Source organism: Microtus oregoni, unplaced genomic scaffold (assembly GCF_018167655.1).
Source record: "Microtus oregoni isolate MIOR12 unplaced genomic scaffold, Mior012 000002F_ref0000024, whole genome shotgun sequence".
NCBI lineage: Eukaryota > Metazoa > Chordata > Mammalia > Rodentia > Cricetidae > Microtus > Microtus oregoni.
The window spans coordinates 67,851,526-67,878,271 of NW_024543061.1; the positions used below are offsets into that span (position 1 = coordinate 67,851,526).

General features: G+C 50.1%; 1 protein-coding gene across 4 annotated transcripts in view; it reads right to left on the reverse strand.

Annotated features, from left to right (window-relative positions):
- The window catches only part of Tspan9 (tetraspanin 9), a 187,857-nt gene that overhangs the window by 82,582 nt on the left and 78,529 nt on the right, over positions 1–26,746 (reverse strand). The gene's annotated exons all lie outside the window — the stretch shown is intronic.

Below are 26,746 nucleotides of genomic sequence, written 5' to 3' on the forward strand. Positions count from 1 at the left end.
AGTTTCAAAGCTCCAAGTAAAATCATGGATCCAAGGTAATAAATATAATTGTAATACACACGGAGTCTGGACCACAGAAAAATGCTCAGCACACTGAGGTACCGTGAGTGTGGTCAACAGTAACTATTATAGCAAACGGAGTCCCCATGCCTGTCTAGTTAGGGTGGGTTGAACAGAGGAAAAACAGACACCTCACTACGAACATGCAATGTCCTATGACCGTGTTTCTAAGATTGAGAACATCAGTTTTTCCCATGACAGCTGGTGACACCTGGATCCTCACTTGGCCCTCACTGGTCTTCTGAATCCCAAAGACATATACAATACTCCTCCTGCCCATCCTCCCCATGCGGCTGCCACAGGCATCTTGGATTTCATATTCCCCACAGAGACCTACTTGCTAAACCCTTCCCCTCTTGATAAATAAATAAGCCTGAATGTCTATCACATTGTCTAATCCAGAAACCCCATCCTCATCCAACTCCATACATCACCGGCTCCCTACCAGTTCTAAATCCTACCACAATGTCTCTCTCCCCGCTCCTATGCCTCTACAGACACTGCCCGGTCCGTGCTTACCTCATGGCTCACCAGGGGCCTTCACACCCTACTCCAGACACATCGGCTTACCAAAGCCTCTCCGCTTTAACCCCTGCAGTGGTGTTTCATCTACTTACACTCTAGTCACGTGCTCGTGTGTGCAGACACACACATGTGAATGTTTGCGATTCTCCTTTTCTAGGATAACCTAAGCTCTTAGAACAACCTTTAAGAGCCAGGCATGGTGGTACATACTTGTAATCCCAGGAGATGGAGACATAGGATCAGGAGTTCAAGGCCAGCCTTGTCTACAGAGTTTGAGGCTGCCTGGGACGCATGAGACCTTAAAGGTCCAGCCCAATGGACCCTGCCTGCCTCTCTAAGGCTCTGGCAAACACTAAGCTCTGTTCTCCTGTCCTCTGAGCTTCTGCCCATGCTGTTCCCTCTGCCTGGCTGCCCTTCACAGTCCTCTCTTCAGTAAGTCTCTGGCATCCTCCACAAAGGTCTTTTTTTTTTTTCTGGCTTTCTGGGCCCCCTACCTGCCATGCTAAGCTCCCTCCCCACCGTTATATTCTCAGAGCACAATTTGCCTGTTTCTTCCATAGTATTCATCACAGTGTGAGAGTGTGTGTTTCTCCAAGTGACAATTTCCTGGCTGATTCTCTCCCATTAGATCATAAGGCCCAGAGCACCAGAGACTGATCTTTCTCATTGTTGCACAGCCAGTACCCAGGACTACGGCTGATCCACAGGCCAGCCTGAAAAATTAACCGATGAAACACATCCACAAAAGTGCAAGGGCAAGCAAGGGGAGGGGCTTGTGGGAGCCTTGCACTGCTCAGCGCTGAAAGCCGCAGGGTGCTGGTTATCTGTATGACCGACCCCCAGTTCCTCAACTACAATCCATGAATACTGAACCAGTGGATTCTCTATGGACCTTTGAACTCTGATGCCAAGTGCCTGCCTTACATTTTGGAAGTAGGCAGAGGACAGACAGGCAGAAGGCAGAAGGGAAGTGCTGGGCAAAGTGGGCATGGGGCAGAGGTGGGGTGCACACCACATGCTGGCTGAGACTAAGGGGAAGAATGGACCTGAGTGGAAAGTGAGACTGGAACACAGGAGGCCAGGAGGGCAGCAAGAATCTGCAGATCCCCTGCCATCAACTCTACCCCACACTTCTCCTGGGCGACAGTCCCAACCAATCACTCTCCCTCTCCTCCTGGCAGCTCCCTGACCTGAAACCTCATTTCCTTGGCACCCCAACTTGCTCATACCCACAATCCGGGGGCTGCAGCATGGTCAAGGTCATGTGTCTTGGCCACCCCCAGAAGATTTCAGAATCAATGCACTACAATGTTTCCTGGTCTTCAAGCTATCCCCTAGTCTGTGACCCGCTGAGAGCACACATCCTCTTCGTACACACAAGCACTCAGCCCCTGAGACGTTTTTTCCAAAAGAGTCCCCAGCCAGGCCCACCTTTCATTCCCAGGCCAATCACCACCCCCATTAGATCCTGTAGAAACGCCTGGTGCACGGGGCATTGTACTAGACAGGCAGATGGACCTGCAGCCCCACACATGACCACTCTGGGCCATTCAGTCCCAGGAAGCAGAGGAAAAAGAAAGCAAGCATTTGTTATTAGTACTTATCGAGGAGGGCAGGTGGCTTTGGGAGGATGAGATAAGGCAGACTGCCCGGCACAAGCAAGCGTGATGAAGCCTGAGGTTTATTGCCATGCACCAGCAGAAATTTACTGACCCAGCAAATCCAATATTCCTAAACCACTCCGTGGAGAACACAAACTTGCCGGCTGGGACAGTGCTCTCTGACCCAGCATCCAGCCCGCCAGCAAGCTGGTCTTACAGCTAGGACCCTTCTGCTGACTCCAGGAGCTAGGGTCTCCTGTTCCTCTTCCCTGTCTCCCTCCACTGCGCCTGGAGGCTACAGGGGGAGACAGAGCAGAAGAAGCACGTGGCAATGTCCTACAGTTAAGAAGGTGGAAATGTGCCCAGATGTACACCCTGCTCAGAACCCATCAGAGGTGTTTTCCACATACACTAGCAGCGCCCAGAGTAGTAGACCTCCTATTGCATGTCTGACAGCTCACAAATGTCACAGTGCACAAGTCCCTTGGTGCTCTCAGGACCTCCAGGATCACCCTAAGAAACAAGGCATAAGCAGGAGCTATCACCTGGTTCTTTCCTCTCTCTTTAGGCTGGTTCAACTTTCTGAAGGTGCCCTCAGCTGGTACCCTCACCCCAAACCTCCAAGCATTTTTTCTTCATGTCAAGGTACTAGTGAAAATGGTCACAAGCCACACCCTCTCCTGGGCCACCTGGGCTACCAAACCTCCAGCAGTTCTAGAAAGACTTTCCAAAGTTTTAGACTGAGCCAACAGAAACTCCTCCCTATTGTCACCAATCAAATTGGATATGTGCCCAGCCATGACCCGCTACACGACACTTCCTCAATGCATGCCCAGAAGGGGCACGAGTGCATTCCCTGCCACACGTTCCCTCCCTGCTACTGCCCTCCACCTGCCAGGCTTCTGTCTGATACCCGCTCCCTGCTCCTCCTTATTCACCCTACCATGCTAACCATTCTTTTCCCAGGGTAGAGCTCCACCGGCTCCCGAGGTAGAGAAACACAAATGCTTGAGCTTGTCACTGGCAATCCGTACTGTACTGTCAGCCTTTACCTCTACAAGGCCCTGCCTATGTCCTACTCTCTGACAGCCCAAGCTTCTTGCTTTCCACCCCCAACTCTGGGGCTCCGCATTTGGCTCATAGCCTGCCCCATGGCAGGCTCCCCCCACCTCTGCCTTTAGCCGCTGTTTCAAATGTCATTATCATCAGTGAAGGACCCCCCAACACTGAGGACTCTTCTCCCTCTGAATCGCTCCATTAGGCACTGGTTTTATTATGACCTGTACCATGTTTATTTGCACAAATATCTTTTTTTTCCACATACAAAACACAAGGAAACTCCATAGAAGAATAAATCATTCCCCCAGCTTGATGGATGGTACACACTTAAGCCTGGAAGGACATTGACTCTCCTCCCCCACAGTGCACAGAGCCCCAAAACCTTGCCACTCAGTCATCATACACACTCAAAATACCCACAATACCGTCCACTGCCTGGTTGGTGTGTCTCTACCTCAATGGAGCCTCACCATCCATCCTCTCCTCTGAAGGCCATCCATCTATAGACACCCTCCAGATTCAGCCATCTCCAGAAACTATAAAAGAGCTCAAATGGCCATCCTGGACTCCGGGAGCCTCTATTACTCATCTCTCAAGCTCCCGCCTCAAGAGGTGCTTCCGATATCCTAGCCCATGCTCCTCCCCTCTCCTCCTGGGGCCAGAGGAAAGGCCAGCCACACCCATGGTGGGCCGGATCCAGCAGGGACAGGCATGGAGCAGTCACTTCCCTCCACCCTCCTCCTACTACCTAGGCCTGCACAGGATTCAATAGCCTTGATCTATCCATCTTTCTGTAAGGGCATGGTCTACCCCGCCCCCACCGCACCTGCCTCCTGAAGCAAGCATGCCAAGACTGAGGGCCAGACAGAAGAATCGGTAACCTAGTTCCAGTTCAGGCTATCCAGACAGGAGACTTGCAGTTCTCTGAGACAGGGCATGAAATGAATGAATGAATGAATGAATGAGCAAGCACGCCTGTATTTTCTCATCCATGAAATCGAGCTGGGTGTGATCATGAAGGACAGATGATCTGGGACATTCTCTTATCTACTAGAAAGCACTATCCTCCCATCCACACTCATGCCCCAGCTGAACAGCACACATCACAGGAGTTTGGCGAGGACAATCAAGACCCACTGAGTTGTTGGTCACCGAGGAATTCCTCAGCACCCAGACAGTGCCCATCCTGGGTTCATCACTACAGGAATCACCAGGAAAGATCCCTTCTACATCTATGTATGAGAATGAGCGACCAGCAGATGTATAAACGGGGAGCTGAGAGGTCCTGCTCAGAGGAGGAAGCCTTCGGAAGAAATGGGGTGCGCCTGACATCCTAGCAGGAGGAAGACAGAGGAGGGGGAGCGCCAGTGCAGAGACGGCCTAAGCAGAAGCCACGTTTCTGTGGACTAGTTCTGGTTGTTTTTTAAAGGGATTTTTTCATACTTCTGATCATATCTGATCCTTACACCAGACCCCTGAAAGATAAGCAGGAAATGTGTTCCCAATTCTAAATGAAAAGCCAATTCGTAGCTCTGGGTAGAACCTACATCTCCTGACTTCTGAAACAGACCCAGCAGCTTTATCTGAGATTAGTGCGAGGCTCTTTGCTTTTGCACAGGGCTGGCCCAGACTGAAGCATACTTCAAATCCGCCCTGCACACACAGATGGATGGAGGAGAGGAAAGAAGCAGAGGGGAGAAAAGCAATCCTCCACCAGGGTTACCAGGCCAGGATGATCATGAAATTTCCATCTGCAACCTCATGGGACACGCATGGCCTGTCTATCCTGGGAGGCACACTGCTGTGTGCCCGACCACCAGCGTCATCACCTTCATCCAGTGCTCCCTCTGCCCTTTCACACTTCACAGACCATGAACACTGAGACTTTGCCAAATGAAAGCCAAGCCAGGCCCTGCCCTCCAAAGCCATGACCCAGCAGAGCAGAGATCATAAAACAGCGGTGGACTGCAAAGTACTTACCAACAGCCCATAGGGAAAGCCCTGATCCACAACGCTTACCAGTGGCCACCTCGGCCAGTTGCAAACAACCCGTAGTTTAACACCAGCTAGCAAATTCTGATTACTTACGACGATGATCTCAACTGGCAGCCTAAGCTAGCTTCAGCAAACCACTGTAACAAACCTATTCTCTTCCCTCTAAAAGAAACCCAAAGGCAGGGAGAAGAAACCCAGTCCAGTCCAGGATGAAAGTCTCCATGACTGGGGTTTGGGGCCTAGTGATGCAGGCTGAACACGGCACAGGGAAGGCAGGGTGGGGAGCTTTCACAGTCTGCTTGGGCCTCCTCAGAGAGACCTACCCACCCCAGAAAGACAACTGCACTGATCTTGTCTCATGAGTCACACCAAGTCACTGCCCTATGCAAAACCCTAATGCTTCCCACTGCTCCCAGAGAAAAGGATGACGCTCTTCTAAGACTCATCAATCCCTCTCTCCCTCCTACCCCCCACTCAGACCAAGCACCCATTCTGCTCTCTTAGGGCCTTCACCCTAGGCTTTCACGCTACCTGAGCAATCTTTCCTCAGATCTCTGCACTGCTGATTTCCCTGCCCCCCCCCCCAACCTTCTTTCAGACGTCTCCTTCTCCAGGACCTCCCAAGCACTCTGACCCTGCTCTGCTTTCTTCATCCTACCTATTCCCCAAACACAGGGGAACTTACATTTTTTACTATGTAGATTGTTTATGATGCTGCCGCCCACTAGAAATGGCCTTAAGAAGGGCAGGGATTTGTGTCTGTCTCATTCATTGCTGTATTTCCACAGCCAAGAACAGAGCATGACGTATGGGGGTGGGGAGCCGGTACATTCTTCTGCATGAGTGAATGAAGGCAGGCAGACCTTAGGGTGGTTTCACATCTTAATTTTCTTAGAGGAGGCAGCTAGGGTGAGGGAGCCCCCAGGTTCCTGCCTGCCCAGTAGAGAACCCAGCAGAGAACCCTGATGCCCTGGCCCTGCCACTGGGACCTGGCACAGGTATCCCCCGTCCCAACTCTGTACTTCATTTATTCTTTGTTTAGGCTGTAATGGGGCCCAACATGGCTAACTCTGGGCCGTAAAGAGGATCAGGGAGAAGGCCAAACAGGATGCCAAGCCTAAAGGCTTCTGAGCTGCAGTGGAAGATCGGGATTGAGGTGTTCCCTTACGAGGTCTAGGGAAGATGAGTCCTTGGCACCCCCTGGGCACCAGTTAAATGCCTCCAGCCACTTTGGTCCCCCATTCCCTATTCTGAGACAAGAAACCCCCCAAATGTGCTCCACCCCAGTGGTAAGGGCCGAATGGCTGCCCCATCATGCCTTGGGCAGGCTCCCCACATGCAAGGCGGACAGCTCATATTGCTATTTTAAGTTCTGCAGGCCCAGCTGCAGCACGTAGCCACAGCAGGCGGCCAGCCTGGGTAGGAGCTAGAGAAGCCAGCTCACTGAGGAGGCCCACTTGGGAGTTATGAAAGGACTGGTCAACCCCTTACACCAGTACCCGGCATAGAGTCCAGAAACCCCCAGGTCACACCTTCTAGAATACAGGTCACAAGAACGTGAATCAGGGGCTGCCTTAGGCACCCCCAGATTCCATCTCTGAATGTGACCCCAGTCACCACAGCAAAAAGACTCCTAGCTCCACCCTACAAATCCCCAGAAGTTTCAACAAAGAGAAAGCCAGCACAGCACCTATTCTCCTTGTCTTGACAACAAGAGTCAGATAAAAACACAGCCCCAAGGGATGACTTCTGTGCTCTCTGAGAATGACTCCCCTCTTCCCCCACCATGGGATCCCTCCCTGCACTGGGTACTTGCTGGTTACACACTGGCACACTCATGTGTTGACTATGACTAAACCCATCCTAAAGTCAAAGCCTAGAGAAGAGCGTCATCGTCATCATTTTAAAGACATCGCCACTGGCCTCACCAAACACCAAAACTAAATAAAGGCCACAGAACCAAGGAACCAATGGAAGTTAGCAATGAAACCCTTCCCTTCATGGATCTCAGCATGATTCCAATGATAGCCTTCTGTACCACATGGCGGCCATATTCCAAGCTGCACACCACCAAAAGAAACACAAGTAATTGGAAGCTGGCTTGAGAAGGGATGGAGAAAGAGGGCATTCTGGACACAAGTTATCACCACTCCAAACTCACGCTGCAGGACATCAGCAAAGTTCCCAGGGCGGGACAGGTCACACACACAACCAGAAGCTATCCCACTCCAACCTCATGCTGCAGGACATCAGCAAAATCCCTAGGGCGGGACAGGTCACTCATGCCACCAGAAACATCCTAAAACTCTAATTGCCCAGTTTAAGCAGCATCAGCACCAGTGAGAGGGGATACCAGTTAGAGATAGCCAGCAGGTGTTGTAATTAGGGAGCTCTGGACCTACTTCCCTGTCACCGGCTACCTCAAGCCAGAAGTGGTCATCCACACCTTAGAGAAATAGACTCACTCTCTGGACTGAGGAAACAGCCCTTGTATTCTCCCTTCCCTGCCTGAGCTTTGACCTATCCAGACAGAGTCTTCCAAACATATCTGCTACCATTTTACAAGCAATGACAACAGCTGTGTGTATAGGAAAATGTATGCTGGGCATGACCCTCAGAGTACCAAGGTAACTGCAGCAGACACCATCACCCCCAGCAAAAATACTTGCACCCGAGGCCTGTCACCTACTAGCCAGCATCCACCTCCTCGGAGTCCGAGGCAAACTCTCTCCACGATGCAGAGTGCTTTCTAAGCAGTTTCTCTAAGCGTGGTTCCCAAGCCACCTCTCTTAGAACCTGAGAGTCATTCGTAGTGTGCCAATTCCTAACACATGCTGCTCCCACTAAGCTGGACCCTGACACGGCGCTCTGTTAAAAAAGACTTTCCACGTCCGGGATTCTAAAATGTGCTCCCGTTTGAGAGCTGCTGCTTAGAAGGCTGCCTCCTGGATCTAGATCTGCTGATCTAGCTCTGTCCTCTCCCCTGCACATGCAGGAGCTATGAGCCACCACCTCTAGCCAGCCTTCTCCAGCTACAAATGGCAGGACTTCCTCACTGTCAGCCCTCAATCCCTCTTCTCAGGGGGTTTGCATGCAAGGACCAAAGCAACCTCAAGACATTTCTGTCAGCCTCCCCGTGTGGCTTGGATATAAAATGTCCCCCAAGGACTCATAGGCTTGAACAACTGACCCTCAGCTGGTGGCACTGTCCTGGGAGAAGACTGTGGAACCTTTGGGAAATGGGGTCTAGCTGGGAGACATGGAGGCCATGTCTCATTCCAGCCCCACCTCTCTACTTCACCACTGAGGATATTATGTAACCAGCCACTCCCATGGTGGACTTCCTTATGTTGTTTCTTTCAGGTACTGTATCACCATGAGGCGAAAATAACTAAAAAATAATAACTTCTCCCATTTGAAAAGGGACATGACTACCAAAGTAATTGCTCAGCTCTAGCCCCTAACTGTGCTGTCTCCCAACCCCCGACTTCATAACTCCCACCCCGATCCAACTCACCCGAGGACCATCTTAGGGCTCTGCCTTGACCTCTCATTTTTACATACATGCTAACCCCTAGCAACATTCGACAAAAGAGATGAGCACAGATAGTACCCAACAAAAGCCCCAGACAGCTTTCAACCTGATCCGACATCATCCATCTACAACCACACTGCTGATTCCCCTCCTTCTGCCTCTGATGCAGCTCCATACTGGCCTCAGAGATGATCAAACAGTTTTACTAGGCTCTCTACCAACCAGCCCCAATTCTCAGCTTCAATCAGCCCACTGTCCCTTGGCATGGAGGTTCCTTGGGCTGATGACCCAATTAACGGTCTTCCTTGTAGCCACAGCTCCTCCTGAATTAACCCTAGGTAACTGACTGCCTAGACAGCCCAAGAGGGCACAATGACTGCAGGTAGAAGGCACTAATCAAGTCTCTTTTAGCATCTACCACACCCTCCTCATGTGCCACTACTCAGTAAGGATGGATGGATGGATGGATGGATGGATGGATGGATGGAACCAACTGTTCTAATGCAAATGCTAATGAGCAGGAAATCACAGAAAGAAAGGCAGAACTGGGTAAGCAAGTCCTTCACTTAAGGCCAACAACAAGGTTTACACTCAAGAGTACCATGGTCAGTTGGGCAGTGGTGGCACACACCTTTAATCCCAGTACTTGAGAGGCAGAGGCAGGTGGAGCTCTGTGTAGCCTGGTCTACAGAGCTAGTTCCAGGATAGCCAGGGCTACATAGAGAAACCCTGTCTCTAAAAGCAAAAGCAAAAAAAGAAGGAAGGAAGGAAGCAAGGAAAGAAGGGAGAGAGGGAGGAGGGAAGTAAAGAGAAAGAGAGAGAGAGAGAGAGAAAGAGAGAGAGAGAGAGAGAGAGAGAGAGAGAAAGAAGAGTGCCATGGTCCAAGGTCCCTGGGGTGCACTAACTACATTTCTGCCTCCCAACCCCCAAAGTTTCCGTCTCTGTCAGTTACTAGAATTAGCAAATGAGCAGTTTCCGCATCCATCAGTAAATCATCTCCTGAGCAGAAGCCTGCCTGAGCTGTTGGAACTAATTGAGTAATTAACTCCCCACATCTGCACCCCTTTCTTTGGGCAGGAGGGGCTGGCAGATCAGAGGCCAAGGCTCTAGATCCTATAGCTTCTCCCCCAGTTCTAAGTCACCAAATCCCCAGTCCACTCCTTAGCACACACACTCCCTCCCCATAGAGACTTCAAAGCCCTACTATGGCCCTCTAAGACACACAAGCTTCCAACACACAAACACACACATTCGTGCACACCCAGGCATCCATACCAACTGTGGCAAGAACCATTCAGTCAACTTGGATTCTAGCTGTGGCTTGTTTTAAGTTTAGCCACCCATAGACATCATGGGGATCTGGATTCAGTCAAGGGAGTGGGTGGACAGAATGGGGAAGGGGTAAGGCAGATCACAGAATTCACGGATGTTGTGGAGAGGCAAGGCAGGGCAGAGGGAAGGGCACAGGAGGTGGAGCCAGAGATTCAGGTATGAGTCTAGGTTCTTCCTGTGGACAAGTCACTTCAACCCTGTGGGCTTCAGTTTCTTGTAGGCAAGGTTGGCTATCAAGCCTGTCTCCCCACTGAGCTGTCCCAGTATGCAATGGGTTCATGGTACACTTACTTACCCTCTCCTCCCCTCTCCAGAAATCCCAGAGAACATCCACAAAGGCCGCAATTATAATCTGTTCAAACTCTACATAATCTGTTCAAACTCTACTAGAAAAACTACGTCACTCCGCAGTTCCCACTACCACAAAGTTCTTTCTTACTGAGCTCACCTGTCTGCCTCTGCTGTCTGTGTGGGAAGGGTCTGTGTGATGCCCAGATCAGTCATATATGTGTTCAAATCCCAGCTCTGTTCTTAAAAAGTTTCCTCGTCTCAATTCACAATAAATTCCTAAAGGCATGCAGTTGGTATCAACATGCAGACAGCACCTGACATAGTGCGTGGCCCAAGCTATAGCTAATAAATAGTGGAGAATAATTTCTTTTCATTCTAATCATTGCTGGTCTGTCTAACAGAACATCTTCCTTCCATAGCCTAATTCCCCTCCAGATGCCAGACTCTCACTGGAAAGGGATGATGTCATAGGCCGGGAGTCCACCCCTTCTCTAGCAAACATTCATGCTTCCTTCAAAGGTTACTCCCAGGCAGCCAAAGACCCTGGGCCACCTGTCACTATCCTTCCCACCTCTGCTCTGTTTGTCCCAGCCCCAAACTCCCACATCTGACCACCGCAGTACCTAGCACATAGTAGGTCCACAGAACGTTCAGTTCTGGAATTTATAATTGCAGAAGGCTATAGTCTATAAGATTCAGGGTCTGGGTGCTGTGCTCTGTCCCTGTAGGCTGACAGTCACCGCCTGTCACCTGTCACTTCCCCGGTACTATAGCACACTGTAGACACAGCCTGAATAACCAGGGCTCTCCACTCAGTGTCTCCGGAGGTAGAGGACATAGTTAACAATACACTGGAAACACCTGTCCCCAGCACCCTTTGTCTGGTTAGTCAAGTTCTACCATACAGTGGAGAGACACTTCTTTTTCTTAATTTTAGAAGAACTCAGAGAAATTTTGCACTCAAACTGTGTTAGATATCACCCAACCTAGCGCCCTCCACAGCTGAGTAGGGAAACTGCGCCCCAAGCACTGGAGGAGCAGCGCCAAGGTCCAATGCAATTCTGTGGCAAAACTGAGAGTTGAGACGTGGTCTTTCCTCCCAGTCAAGGCCACTGAGAGTAACCCCACGAAACAGCAGGCTGCTAGTACCCACCATCTCCATCCCCTACAAAGCAGCCTATACCATAAGCACTGCATCCCCATTGGGCAGCACACCCCGAGCCACACAGCTCATGGCACGTGGCCAGCTAGGAAGCCAAACTGCCCCACGTGCCCCAGAAGCCCTGCCCCAGGCCACTGAACACAGGGAGATGTCCAGCCCGAAGTCCCACAGGAATCCTCCAATGGGTCTCAACGCCAAGTCCACTTCTCTTCCCTTTGCTAAAAACAGCATCAACATCAGCATGGCCACTTAACTGGAAACCCAGAGAGACCCCAAACTCTGCTACCGTAGCCCTCTGCCCGCACATTCGAGCAAGACTCCCAAGTCTAGAATCACCCTCACCCTCTCCCTGACCACCGTTCCCTCTTCATACCCCCTAAACCACCTGGAAACTACCAAACACCCTGTCTGCTCTCCAGCGGGTTCCTTCCCACCCCCTCATTGCATTCTACAAAAGCCTTTGCAATTGTCTTTCTGAGATGAATTTGGATCCTGATTGTTTCCACTTAAAAATCATTGCTTTTATTCCAAACCCAGGGAACCTTGAGAACATTTCCACAGCCTGGCACGTTATTCCACTCAAACTCCTATGTGAGCGTCAAGACCCAACTCAAACTTCACCTTCTCCTTGCTTGGCTCCTCCCCTTCTGACTCCCGTCCATTTGAGTCCATTTGAGCTAGCCAGGGTCTCTGCGATGGTGCTTTTCATGCTGCATGGCCTCTGTGTGCCTTGTTTCTCCTTTTCAAGTCAAGCTCCTTGAAGGCAGGGCACTGTGGTTGCTACACGCCTCTAACTCCCAAGCAAGAATGTGCTGATGTATTCAACGTACTGATTTGCTAGACCCTAAAAACTTTCAATCAATGTTTTTGAATTGGTGAAATCGCAAAGCAGGACTCAGATTTTAATTTGATAAATGATAATCCTCAATTAACCTACAGAAAGAGCCATGTTTGACTTAAGACCCAGTCTCTTTCAGAGAAAGAGGGTGAAGATGCTGAAGAGCCCTTGCTAGAAGACACGCAGATGACAGGCACGCACACCAACGACGAAGATGGGGAATCCAGTTTCAAGAATTAAAGAACCTAAGCTACAGCAACTGAAACAAGGCTGTGATCCAAATGGATTCATGTGTTAATTGTCTCCATTTGCTCTAATTTGTAGCAACTCCAGACCCTTGTTTTTCAAACCACAGGTTGTGAGCCATTCAGGGGCTATGGAATTAGTTGAATGGGTCAGCAGAGAATTTTTGGAAAAACAGATCTAATGCATGGTTCTGGATCCTGGCATCTGCGTCCACTGAATCCTCGCTTCTGGTACTGAAGCAGAAGGGGAAAAGGGAGGGAGAGACCATGTTCACACAATAAGGATAAATAGCATTCCGTGAGCGGCCAGTGAGATGGCTCCACAAGCCTGGTAACCTGAACGTAACCCCCAGAACTTATTTAAGGTAATTAGGGAGAACTGGGTCCACGGAGTTGTCCCCGTCCTCTGACCTCCACACATGTGCTCTGGCGTGCATGCATGAGCACGTAACACACACGCAAATAAGTGAAAAAAAAATCAATAATGACTTCATGAGACATTTTCCCACCACAGCCCTGTGTGAGTACGTGAGTGGGTGTGACAAATGACAGAGTTTGGGAAGGGGCCCCTGAGCCTCTGCAGAGACATGCATCACCCACAAGAGTCTTGGAGTACGTGGGTTGATGGCCCACTGGAGCGTGTACTTTCCAGACATTAAATTCAAGCTGGTTGCCTCCTGCAGGGCTACACCTGGTCAGGAAGGCTGACCCAGTTGCAGGAAATACCCGGGGATACACTCTCCGAGATGGCAATGAGTTTAAGGGATGTCCAACCGTTAGGCACACCACGAGAAGAAAGGGGATCATAGCTGTGGAAAAGTGTCCCTGGACCATCTGACCCAGTGGCAGCTGCAGCCTCTGGCTAGAAACTGCACTCCGGTGCTTTCCTGCACCCGAGGAGAGCAGGGCCCCAGATCTCCAGTGCACAATATATAACCCAGACTCTCCATTCATGGATCCATCGCTTGATTGCTGAAACAAATCAAAGCTGGCTTTTAAAAAGCTATGACGTGAGCTCGGCACAGAACTACACCTTTGTGATCTATTAGATTACAGAAAACCAATTCCAAAGTGAGCCAATATTTTATCCGTTACAAATTCCACTCAGCTGCCTGCCTCATCTGTGTGTAGCAGACACAGCCTCCCTCTGGGTCTCCAAAACAGAAGGGAAACATCATACCCTCTTGAGTCCCAAGGCTCCACACTGGAAGATGATGGCCTCGCCTCTTGTTTTATTCAGGGCAGAATAGAGGAATAGGTTTCGAATGCAGCAGGAAGCTTGCAAAGGGGCACTGTTAAAGACAGGAACAGGTGACCCAAGCAGGTGTTAGCTGCAACCCAAGGTCAGCTGAGCCTGCCCCACCTGGGGTACACACAGCCAAGTGTCAGGGCGGATAATTTACCCTGCATGGCTGTTCCCAGTCCCTTCCTTCCTAGATGACTTTGGGAGGTGCCTTCCTGTCTGTGGCATCCCTGGTTCCAGGATGAGGCAGGATGATGGCTTTGGGGTTGCCACAAACAATTGGATCTCCCTAGGCCCCCACAGCCTATTTCCAGATCCTGATGGGTCCTATCTAATGCCAGCGTCATCGGAGGAATCCAGGGCATTCCAAGCTCAGCATTGTTCAAATCACACATTCCTCTGCATAAAAAGCTACTGAATAACTCTCATTCTTCCATCCTCCCAGGAGAAACCACATCAGAGAGCAAGCAACCAGATCTCTCTGTGTGATGGTGACCAAGGAAAAAGGCAGGCAGGAGCCACAGAGCATCTCTGCAACTGTCCATCAGACCCCTCTGCAGTGCACCCAGAAAAATCACTTGCCCTGAGGCACAAGCTAAGCCCACCCTCCAAAAACAATGTTGCAAGCAGTCGGGGGGGGGGGGGGGGGGGTAGAGTCCTACCTGGACCCTCCACCTGGACCTAGCTCCTTTCAAGTGTCCCTTTCTAAGTGTCTCCAACTATGTCAAAACTGCACCTAAGATGTCAGGAACGAGCTAGTGACTGTGTTGCGTCTCCTAAGTGTCGGGCACACAGGTCAGAGACCTCCATCTCTACCACTCAACCGTCACCCATCATGCTAAGGACAGAAACACAGATGGAAAGAAAAACACACCAGACATGTAGGGAGCAGAAGAAAGGGTGAGGGAAGGAACAAAAGATCAGCAAGAAAAAAGGAAAGAGGACTAGAGGGAGTTGGGGACCCCAGCCTGCCCACTGCCACTATGTGATAACACATACTCAATGCCCAGCACTAAGCTGCCTGCAGAAGGGAAGCCAAGCCAAACGGAACAATCTGCACAGCGACCCTGGCAGGCACCATGCCTTCTAGGGGCAGAACCACTAGGAGTCACAATCCCAGGGGGAAAATGGCCGCATCTGCCCAGCCTTCCTGACTGCTGTTCCCTAAAAGGCAAATCATGTCTACATTTCTGTGATTAAAAAAAAAAAAAACTCACAACATTCTTTTCTTAATTTTGTTCTTTTCTTGGTTGTCTTTTGGATTTTGTGGTGGTGTGACGCCAGAGTTGGAATCCAAGATGCTGCAGGAAAGTGCTCTACCTTGAGATACGTCCCTAACCTCATCCCTAGCCCCACTTAAGGACACTGGAAGCTATGGAAACTAAAAACAAACACCTCAAGCCTTCACATTTGCTTTTCATAAAAACTGAGCAAGGTTTCCTGATACTAGTAAGAACGTGGGCTCCCTACCCACGTGACCCTACCGTCTCTACTTTTGCTCATTGGTTCCTAAGGGGCCTCTCACATCTCCCGAGTGAGCCCTCCCATTCAGGGCTCTCTTTACCCAAATGTTGGGCACTTTTCCAATACTCCCCACCCTCCAGAGGACCTCAACGGCTCCAGTGTGCATTATGCCTAACAAGACTGCACAGGCGAGGGGAGACTAATAGATACCCAAATCTTAGCCAAGTGAAGGCACAGCAGGGTCAGGGTGGTGTGCAGTAAAGATTGGAGATCCAGTTCCAGTTTTTCTCAGGGTTTTCTCTACACTAAGCTAAATGTAGGTCCGGGAATGAAATCTAAGACACCAAATGGTAGGGGCAGGAAAGTCACTCAACTATTGAGTCTTCTTTTAACTCACCTTTTCACTGTGCTTGGACCAAGAAACAAAACAGTCTAACTAACCAGCAGGCACTAACAGGTGTCCTCTAAGACCACAGGTGCTATAGGAGAAGGCAGGCATGGCACATTCAAATGCCCTGGCAACCACAAAAACCCAGGTAACATAGGGAGTGCCTAGTACATGCCAGCTGTTTCTTCATGGCAAGGACATGCTTCCTCGGGCCTTTACACATACTGCTCCCTATGAGGAATGCACACCCATTCCACATCACTCAGTTCTCTGTGAAGCCATTTTCTTCTTTGCCTCTGGTGCACAGGATATGATCTCCTCCACTTTCTAAGCACTCCCAAGTTAAGGTTCTTGTTCTGCACACTGCTGTGGGTCCTCGTCCTAACACTGGAGAGATCCGGGGTGGGGTTATCATTATTCCTCTTTGGATTCCAGAACCTTACACAATGCCTGGCTCACAAAATGACAGATGATAGGAATGAATGAAAAAAAATGATAGATCATGTGAAAAGTACTCAAGACTGGAAAAGCCCATGGAGGGACAAACCCCATACCTATGGCCCATGGAGGGACAAACCCCATACCTATGGCTCTTCAGACCTCACTGGCTCAGATGGGCAGTGCATGTTTCCCCAGAAGAATGCAGCAGGGTGCAGCCTGGGCACTAGCATGGCCCTGCTTAATGCAGATTCCAAAGAAATAAAAATAAAATCAATCCTCATTTTCACAATATTGCTGCAAGAGCCACCCCATCCCTGCTCAGTCCTGAGTTGGTATTAAGTATCCTTCTATTTATAAAGCGACTCTCACTGCAGTGCTGAAATGCCAGTCCCACTCTCTACCATGGAGTGCAATAGAAGGAGAAACTGAGGCTGCAAAACAATCCACTAGAAATGCCAAGCACACCTGCTCTAGAGAATCTACTGAGGGACACTGCACCAAAGTCAGAACCTTTCTAGAGGCTCCTTGCCTTCTGGAAAGTTCTCGCTTGGCTCCCACAGGCACAGCCAGACAGTCTATGTACTGTGCACTGATAAGTGTTAAGTAAAAGGGGTCCAGACTGATAGGAAGTACAGGAGCCTCACTTCCCGTGCCCAGGCTCCCTTCCTGCCATCGGTAGAGCCTCGTCCCATACCTTCCCCAGCTGTACATGGACTGGGCACCAACTCCCTGGTTCCTTCTGTCTCTGTCTTACCCATGTATGACCAAAGGTCCTGATACCTCAGTGCCTCCATGATCAAGACCAAGAAAGACTGGTCCCTCCCAAGCCCCACCACCACCAATTCTTACCATCTCTGCTTCTACCCTCAGAACCAACATATCACAAGGAGCACACCAGTTTTACCTCTCAGGAGCCATATTCCCAGAACATGGGGTATGTCAGAGAGGCTTGTCCTAACACATCACATCACAAGGGACAAAACTGGTGGCAACAGTCTTTGGAGTCCTCCTGGCCCCTTCCTCAGAAAACATACCTACTAAAATACCTACGACAATAACAGGCGCTATGTGCGGATGAAAACCACAGGTGAAAAACTAGGAGGGGTGCTGGGCCTGTGAGAGGAAAGCCCTGTGCCCGAGCACAAGAGGACATATAAGCTCAGGATAATGGGCACAGCCATCTCCTCACTGCACAAATGTATGGGATGTCAGAAACTGAAGGCAACCTGGAATCACTCAGGCGCCAACCCCTTCGAAGAAAATGAGGGGAAATGAGGTCCCATTGGGGAGAAGAACCTCTCTAGGAACATACGCACACTTATTTTCCTGCCTCCCTAATCCATGTACTCCTCAAAAAACTCTGTTCATCCAATAGGCATTAAGGTCTAATGAGCCTTGAACTTGGCATATGGACTCCATTTAAAGTTTAACTGGTCCCTGTTTTCAAACAGCTTAAAATCTAAGTAGAAGCTTTAATTTTAAGATTTATTTTATTTTATTTCAAGCATATGGATGTTCTGTCTACATGTATATATGTGCATCACATGAGCACTCGATGCCCACAGCATCCAAAGAGGGCGTCAGATCCTCTAGAGCTGGAGTTAGCAGACAGTTGTGAGCCTCCATGTGGGTGCTGGGAACGAAACTCAGGTCCTCTGTGAGAGCAGTGACTACTCTCCACCACCAAGACATCTGTCTAGCTCTGGAGGGAGGACATTAAATTAACAGAAAAGTCAACAAAATGAATTCTTTGCTGTTGTTTTGTTTTTTGAGATAGGGTCTCTCTACAAAGCCTAGGCTATCCTGAAGCTCACTATGTAGACTAGGCTGGCCTCAAACTCATAGAGATATGCCTGCCTCTGCCTCCTGGATGCTGGGGTTAAAGGTGCATGCCACCCAACCTGGTTTTAAAAAAAAGAATATTTTAAATAGCACAATAACATGATAAATGCTTCAGTATCAATAAGGGCCTAAAGAGGGTGTGACTTTTCCCACCGGGAGGCCATTGCTCTAGACCAGGATGATCAGGTATCTGTCTGGCAAATACAGCCTCCCAGAGAGTAATGTGGAGATCCTAGGCTGGCAACAGATCTACAAATGCACAAGAAGAGAGGCGTGGCAGGCAAAGACAGGGAGGGGAACTGCTGGAGTTAGTTGCCCTGGGGGCACTGAGCACCCTCCGCACAGCACACCTAGGTAACCAAGTCAGAGGGCACAGTCATGCTATCAGATGGCAAAGAACTAGTCAGAATAACCAGGTCAGTGAGTACAGCTACTCTGTAGAATGGCAAAGAACTAGTCAGAATAACCAGGTCAGTGAGCACAGCTTCTCTAAAGGATGGCAAGGAACCAGTAGTCAGACAACCAGGTCAGTGGGTACAGTCTCAGTGATGGATAGCAAAGACGGGTTAGGAGGCTTCTGGGATGCTCAGGGAAGAGACTGGAGCACCTGAGTGGAAGAAGTGGGCTAGAGAGCCGGCGTGGGCATGGGGTCAGCAGGAGTGGGGAATGCCTACTGGGTTTCTGAGGCAGGACACACAACAGGATGAGAGCCTCTTGTCCTCTTGGTTAATGGGCCTCCTGCCTCTTGCGGTTAGTTACCTTTCCAAGCTACAAGCCTGAGACAGCTTTGTATTCCCCACGGGCTCCATCAATACCCGAGCTGACACTGATTACAAAGCCAGCACGCTCCCGAAGCTGAGCAACGCCTTCCTAAGTGACAGTGCTGATGGATCTGTTACAAGAGTGGTACACAGGAATCTGCCTGCCTCCCCACCTAACCCACAGCCTAGCTCACAGTCTTCTGCCCCTGCGGACTGTGGTTGTCAGCAGGAGTAGCAGGAGGCCCCAAGGGCAGGACCCAGGCAAGGCAAGTGAAGCCCCCCAGGGTCGGACTCTCATGGTGCAGATTCTGCATACTAGGGTGGGCTCGGCATGTCATTTCAGTCTCCAGGGAACCAGAACATTCGCAGCGAATGAAGAACCACTGGTTATTATACCCTCTGGTTTTAAAGAAGAAAGCACTCTGAAAAGCCAGGTGACATCCATAGCTAGAAAAGGCCACAGAAGGGAGGCCGGCTCCCCACACCACCTGGGCTCTGCAGGCTAGTGCACTGGAGCCGGGTGGAGAGGCAGCCTGCATCAGGAGCTAGCTGCATCCTGCCTTCTGCAGCAAAATGCTGAGAGCAGAGGCTGGGCTGGGGGCGGGGGCTCTGTGATGGATGGATCCTGCTCTGCAGGCTACTACCAGAGGGCCAGGGAGGAAGAGGAGAAATGAAAAGCCTGGGAGATATTTTCCCCATGATTTGTGCCGCTGGAGATGCCCTGTAGCAATATTTATCCTGCAGCTCTGTCCCACTTTCGTTTATTATCCAGCTTAGCCTGAGTTATCACAACCAGGACGGGACCCATAAACTAGCTACCTGACACCATCAGGACCATGAAGCGTATTTTAAAATTCAAGGAGCCGCTTTGACCCTCCATGGAAATGTATAGAAGTGGGTATACTCCTTATGCCCTGGGGACAGTGACCACACGGGAAGCTGACACTCCCAGAAAGTCACACCTGCACCTCCCCTGCCACTGCAGAGAGCATCCTGTGGCCCCAAAGACACACATTCCAAAGGCCCAGCGCACTTCTAAGGCTGAATCTGTCAATGACAAGTCATTAAATGTTTGCCGACAAATGAGCGAATGCTGAACGTACTGAATATCTTCTACTACAGGCAGTCCTCTGAGCCCACAGCTTCGGCAGCCATGCATTCAACCAATCTCATTTCTAAACTATCTGAAAAGTTAAAAAAAAAAAAAAAAGCATCTGTTCTGACATGTACAGGCTTTTGCTCTTGTCATTATTCCCTGGACAATACAGCATAACGATTATTTGCATAGCATTTGCATTGCACTGCCTCCCCAAGTAACCCAGAGAAGATAGGCGCAGTTATATGCAAATACTAACTACACCATTTTACATAAGAGACTTGAAAGTCTATGGATTTTGGCATCTAAAAAGGGGTGGTACTAGAACCAACTCTCCTGTGGATACCAAGGATGGCTTTGTATCTTGGATCTGTGCTAGGCAAGGGGGGTTAGCAGGGCAAAGCCAAGTGTTCAACTCTTTTGTCTACTAGATCTATTGTTAGCAACAGATAGCTAACAATACAGGAAAGACGGAGTCAGTCTGAGAGGCGGGCAAGTCCAGCTCTATCAAAACACGCAGGGTCTGAGGATCCTCAGGCCTGGCACTGACATCAAGTAAAGGTGACAAGGGAGAGGGCAGTCACTCCCAGACTGAAATCAAACTGTTCCTAACGAGTACGGATTAAGTACACGACCTACTTACTGGGCTACAGCAACACGCAAAACCAGAATAAAACCAGACAAGCCCTCGCCCTCATACAGCTTATATTCTGAATTGAGGACACAGGGGCAGCGATGAAGATTTAAGAAAAGTTTTGATGTTTTATCAAGGAAGTGAAAGGAGGGAAGGGAGGGGTCTGCCGGGGCAGGGTAGGCAGCTGTTTTAAGCGGAAAGGTCAGGGAAGGTATCAGGTACACCAGGGAAGTCACGCACTGACCCACACTGAAGGTGGTGGCCAGGACTGGAGCCCAGCAGCAGAAGCAGCGAGAGGAGAATGACCCGAACTGATGGGGTTGGGGGATCACACATGTGCTTGTCAACACACTGAGACATGTGCCAGTTGTCCTGGCGGTGAGAACATGGAACCCGTGATTTTATGAGCCAAAGGACTTTGTGACTGAAAAGACCTAAGGGACTGCTGAGCGACGGGCTCCTTCCCAGAAGATCACAATGTGATGGAGAAACTTAAAGCGTTGCCTGGCTGTTTCCTAGCATGTACCGCTGCCATCTGGCCCACTTAGAGGTCTGTGCCATCATGCTCACCCCTAAGCCTCAACTGGATGGTATCTCTGCACTACAGAGGATTTATCCTAAAGCCACACGACCTGTCTAAGGCCACGCCCACCTTGTCATGGAGCTCGGCCGGTGGCCTCTCCCCTATGTATGCCCCGCAATCCACCAAATTAGATTTTGTTCCCAGAATTTGATAACAAGGAGAGAAATGCCTGCCTCTAAGAGTTGTCCCATAAAAACCGTTTTTAGGGTCCCTATGAATATATGTTCAGAAAGGAGAGCCCAATATAAAGATGCTAGGGAGAAAACTAGGGAGGCTGAAAACTGTGTCTCCATGAATAAAAAAGGAAAAATACTGAGCTTTGGCATGGACCAGTGAGGAGGTGTCAAAATGCTTCGGAATATTCCTTGCAAACACCATAAATGAGATGAATGGAAGAGAAATTCAGATCTAAGTGACAGTTTTTGAGCACCTTCTATTTCCCAGCTGTTCTTCTGCCTCACTCAATTCTCACCGCAACTCTACGAGACAGGCATCATTATTCCCAGTGACGGATGCAGAATCTGAGGAGTGAATGGACTCGTTCAAGGTCAAGCCGCTGGAGACAGGAGTGGGCTCAGAACGCCCTACCTCGCCTTAGCTCAAGACACCAGATTCCTAACTTAGGCTCTGTCCGCTGCCACACTGGCTGTGAGGCATAAGGAGTGCTGTGGTCTAGATGTGCCATGTCCCCCCCATGGGCTCAGGCATTTGATCACTTGATCCCCCCTCCCCCCGGTAGTGATGGGACAGCCTGTCATTCTCTGGAGGAAGTGGCTCACTGGGGGCAGCCGATGGAGTTGTATAGCCTGCCCTCTGTTTCCTATTCAGTCAGGACAGGAGGCAGCCACATCCCAGCTGCAATCCTGCTGCCCACTGTGGCCTTTTACCATGCCTTCTCCATGATGCACCTCAGTGATACCCTCAATGTAGAAAAAATAACCCCCAGTTGCTTCTTGTCAGGTATGTGACCGAGCAACAAGAACAATACCTAATAAGAAAGCAGAGAAGCTGTGGTGACCTGCTTCTTTATTAATACTTCCTCATAGGAGGGAGAGGGAAGGCCATCAGACCTCACCTGGCTACTCAAGTCCCAGCTGCCCTTGGTCTTACAAGTGTTAGGAATAACAGGAGATGGAGAGTTGCCTAGGGTAAAAGGACTCCATCAATAAATCTTAGCAGAGGTTGTCTATAAGTAAACTCGTAAGCTCAGTGGTTCACCGAGCTGGACTTGTATGGAGCAGGTATTTCTGCCCTGTCATCGATTCCCTATGTGAGGTTAACAGATATCTGCCCATGCTTCCTAGATATGTGGCACGCTCCCACCATGGTATTCTGCCTTGCCAAGACCCCAAAAGCAACAGGCCAACCAACTGGGGGCTGAAACAGTCAAAGCCGTGAGTCAAAAGGAACCTTTTCCTTAATAAGTTGATTAGCTCAGGCCCTATGTCATAGCATCGCAAAACACATTAGCCTCGGAGCCAGGACTAGAATGCATAGCTCTCGCTTTAGGCCAAAGAGCTTTTGGTTAAACCAAAAGGGAGCATTTTTTTTCTCCCTCTCTGCCCACAGAATCTTTGACTTCTCCTCTCAGAGGGCACCAGAGTCAATCAAACTGTCCCCAACCACCTGAAACAATCTAGGTAGCTTTCGCACACTACGGGGGGAAGAGAGAGCACTTCACGGAGGGCGGAGGCAGTCCATGCGTTAGGGCCTTTGTCCTCACGTGCTGAAGCGGCGGGGGACGGTGAGAAGGCCCCTGTGAGTGGAAGCAGAACCAGCTCTCCCTTCTGACTCCACTCCAGAGAGGGGCCCCTCCAGGAAGCCTGCTACCAGACAGTCTGGATGGCGCAGAGGAGCGTGACAAGATGAGTGTGCGCACACACCTCACGCTCCTGCTCCACTGAATGCCACATGAAATCACCGCCTGATAACTCTCCCCTACCTTCCTCCTGAACCATGTCCAAATCTGAGCTCATTCATCTGCACGCCCACGCTAGCCAGGAGAGGGGGAAGGGGCCGTCGATGGCGCATCTTACTCAATTTACTCAGTTTACTGAGAGAGATGCATAGAGAATGAAGGAAGCAGGGTGGCACCATGGCTTCTCCAGGTCTGGGCTGGAGAGAGAACTGAGACTGACCAAACCCTCCCCAGCCAGAGCCCAAGTCACCCCGAACCCTAGACTCTGTCTGAAGACTCCCATCAGTAAAGAGATTGGATGCAGCAATTCACAAGCAAGTACTAATGACTAGCAGACAGAAGGGGGTGCATGGGAAGAGGACAGGGGAGAAGAGGCAGAAAGAAGGTGTGCACACCCAGACCTGCCAGTTCCCCATATGTGACATTCTTTTCCACCACCTAGTTCTTAACTGTTACCTGAGTTCCCATAGCTGCTCATTCTGGATATGAAGCACATGCTCCCATATCCTGGTCTCTTTCCTTCAGTGTCCCTGGGCACCAGGCACACTTGGGAATGTCCCCGGCTGGCTCCTCTCTTGCTCTTGAATTGAAAGAGCATACACAAGAAGGCCAGCAGAGTGATTCTCATGAAGACCTATCGACAAAAGGCTTGAAACAGCTGGAAAGAGTCAATGCCACCTAGAGGGTGAAGATTTTCCCAGTAAAGCGATGAGGAGCGGGCTCTCTGTCGAGGTGGCTGATGCTGCTCCAGCTTTGCAAGGAGCTAAGCTGGTGTCACGGAGGGCCCAGGTCTGAGCTTCTTTCAGTAGGATTTATTTCTATTGTTTTTAATTATGTGGGGAGGGGTGCCCATGAGTGCAGGTGCCTGCAGAGGCCAGAGGTGTTGGATTCTGATGGAGCTGGAGCTATAGACCATTCTAAGTTGACCAACGTAGGTGCTGAGGACTGAATTTGGTTCCGCTGGTCTCAACCACTGAGCCATCTCTCCAGGCCCAAGCCTGGGTTTCTAAGGCACCTGTCCATGAAGATTGTATGCAGGAGGGCTTTCTTTGAGTGCTGCTCTTCCCTGGACCCCAGACCTTGCCTTCATTCACAAAGTCCTGCTGACTTCAATCTCCTGGAGAAAATGTCCATGACTTGCAGCCCAGAGAAGTACAAGTACCAGGAGAGTTATCAGTACAAATAAATGCAATGCCAAGTTGTTCCCACCAGGGGGCCTCATTCAAGGCCCCTGGGGGAAACTCCATCCAGTAGATGGCCATACCGATTCCAATGGCTCCTAGTACCTGAGATCCTAAGCTTATCCAGGAGGCCAAAGGAAGCCATGCTCACACTTCTGCGGCAGGGACCTGGACATGGGAGCACCCTCTGGGAGTGGTGCACGCCTCAATAATAGCCCATGGTGGGCTCCGAGCCTCACATCCACCCCAGCACAAGCTAAACCACGGGTGCATCCCACCACTACCCTGTCCCTGCACTAAGTGTCTGTGTGCCTAGCGCCACCGTGACCCTGAAGCAGGGAGGCAGGCACAAGGTCATCATGAGCACGCCTACCTTCCCAGACATACAGTGTTTCCTACTCCCAGCTGATCAATAATTCGCTGACATGAACTGTATGTCACCCCCAAAATACATCTCAGGTTTTCTTCTCTCTGGCAAAGTCACTGCCTCCAGGGAAAAGAGCCCCAGCTCTCAGTCTCATTGGTCTCCTGTGAAATTAGCGGAAGCAATGGTGAGACGGCAGAGTGTAACCCCCAGAATGACTAAGCCAGAAGCAGGAGACGCTGCCAAGAGCTGTGATAAACCTGGCCCTTCCACACCTGTTAAACACTGCTGTCAGCGGTATGGATTGCTACAAACACCTTGGAAAACCAATCATATCTGAGAGAGGAATCACGTAGCCCCACAGTCTATGACTCAGTGCTTGCTCTCTGCGGTCCACCAACAGAAAGGGGTTCTGATGAATATGATATGTCAGAACCTTCACAGAAGCCTTTCTTCAAAATAACCCGGCTCTGGAAAACTACCAAAATGTTCAGCAAGAGAAGAAAACAAACTCAATCAACTGTGATCCAGACCCAGGGCACAAGGATATACAGCAACGAGAGAGGCTCCAGACACCCGCGGCACTGACAACCTTCCTTGACAGCCAGATACAAAAGAGAGCACACGGCATAGCTAGTTATAGAGTTCCAAGGCAAATCTCTGCTATTCCCTGTCCGGGCGGTGCTTCTCCTTGACCTAGAATGGCTAGAGGAGTGTGGGCTGAGTGTGAACGTGTTGAACCTGCCCCTCGGTTGGGGGCCTGTGGATGTGCTCACTTCATTAGAACTCACCGAGTGCTGAACTGTGGAGAGTGTGTTAGCCTTCGACAGAAAATCAAGACGACTTCCCATTTTCAGTCCGTCTGCTCACCCGCCCCATAGCCCTTTTATAAGAGAGACGGAGCAATCCACATGAGGCTGATCACAGACCATATCTGTGTGCAACAACTGGTGTTTTTCATCTCTACGGAGCGGACCCGAGCTCCATAGTGTAATGCTTTGATCCTATTCTTAGTAAAACCTCATTAATCAGTAATAAGAAATCCTTCCCAAATTAGGGAGAAGTACAAAATATGGAACATTTGTTTAAAGAAAGGCAGTACTGCTGCTTTCAATAGCTGATCACATTAAAATGAAAATCTAAATGTCCACTAAATTAAAATTATTGGAAAAAAAGACAGTGTACTTCCAATTGCCATTGCTTGAGTGTTTCGAGCGCCCTGTCCTGTCCATGTTATTTTCAGGAGTTCTGAATGGCAAATATATCTGCTGCTTGACAAAGTGACCAAATAAAGAGTATCTTGAGGATCACTCTGTTTGGGCTGTCTGTCATTCCCACACTCTGGTCACTTCCTCTCCAGCTTCTGGACGGGCAAAGCTGACCTCCCTAGCATGGGTCCTCCGTTTGGACCATCCTCCACAGAATGCTGCCCTCACACATGACCCACATACAGGCTGCCTGGGAGACTTACAACACCCCTGGGAGTCTAGCACCACCAACGATGGGAGCTGACTCCTGCAGGCAGCAAGAGGAAAATTCGAGGCATAGTCATAAATAAAGCCTCTGCTCAGGAGCTAATCTCACAGGCGCCTCACAGATACTCCAACAGATCGACTAGGGCTCACGTGCAGCCTGGGGAGTTCCCAGACGCAGGCACCTAGCTCCCTGACTGCCAGATCAGCTCTGCCAGGATCTCCTGGTGGGCCTCAGTGTCTCCTCTCTGTGATGGAGAGAAAAGACTCACTCTCCCCCCAGCTTTGCAGCAGTGACAAAGGGGTTGACCTGCTGACGCTTCAAGTCCCCCTGGACTCCCCTGCCTAACACAAAAGAGCATGGGGAATAACAGCTCAAAGGAAATAATTTTCTGGAGGTCACACCAGAGTACAAAGAGCAGCACCTACCCAAGGGATTGGCATTTGACAAAGTTTACCAAAAAATGAGTGACCGAGCCCCAGTTCCTAGCAGGAATAAGACCCCCCACCTCCTGACCTCAGAGAGAAATGTGAACAGCAAAAAAGCACTTAGTTTGGCAAAGCATCTCTGCTAAGACCCTCACTCTATGCCTGAGCACTGGGGCCTGAAGCCCTCCAACCCATCCGGAGAAAGGAGTGGCTGAGTTCAGCCTCCCATCCCCCAGCCTAGGCTGTGAGCAGACTTCCCCTCCTCCAGTTCCACCACCTGTCTCGGA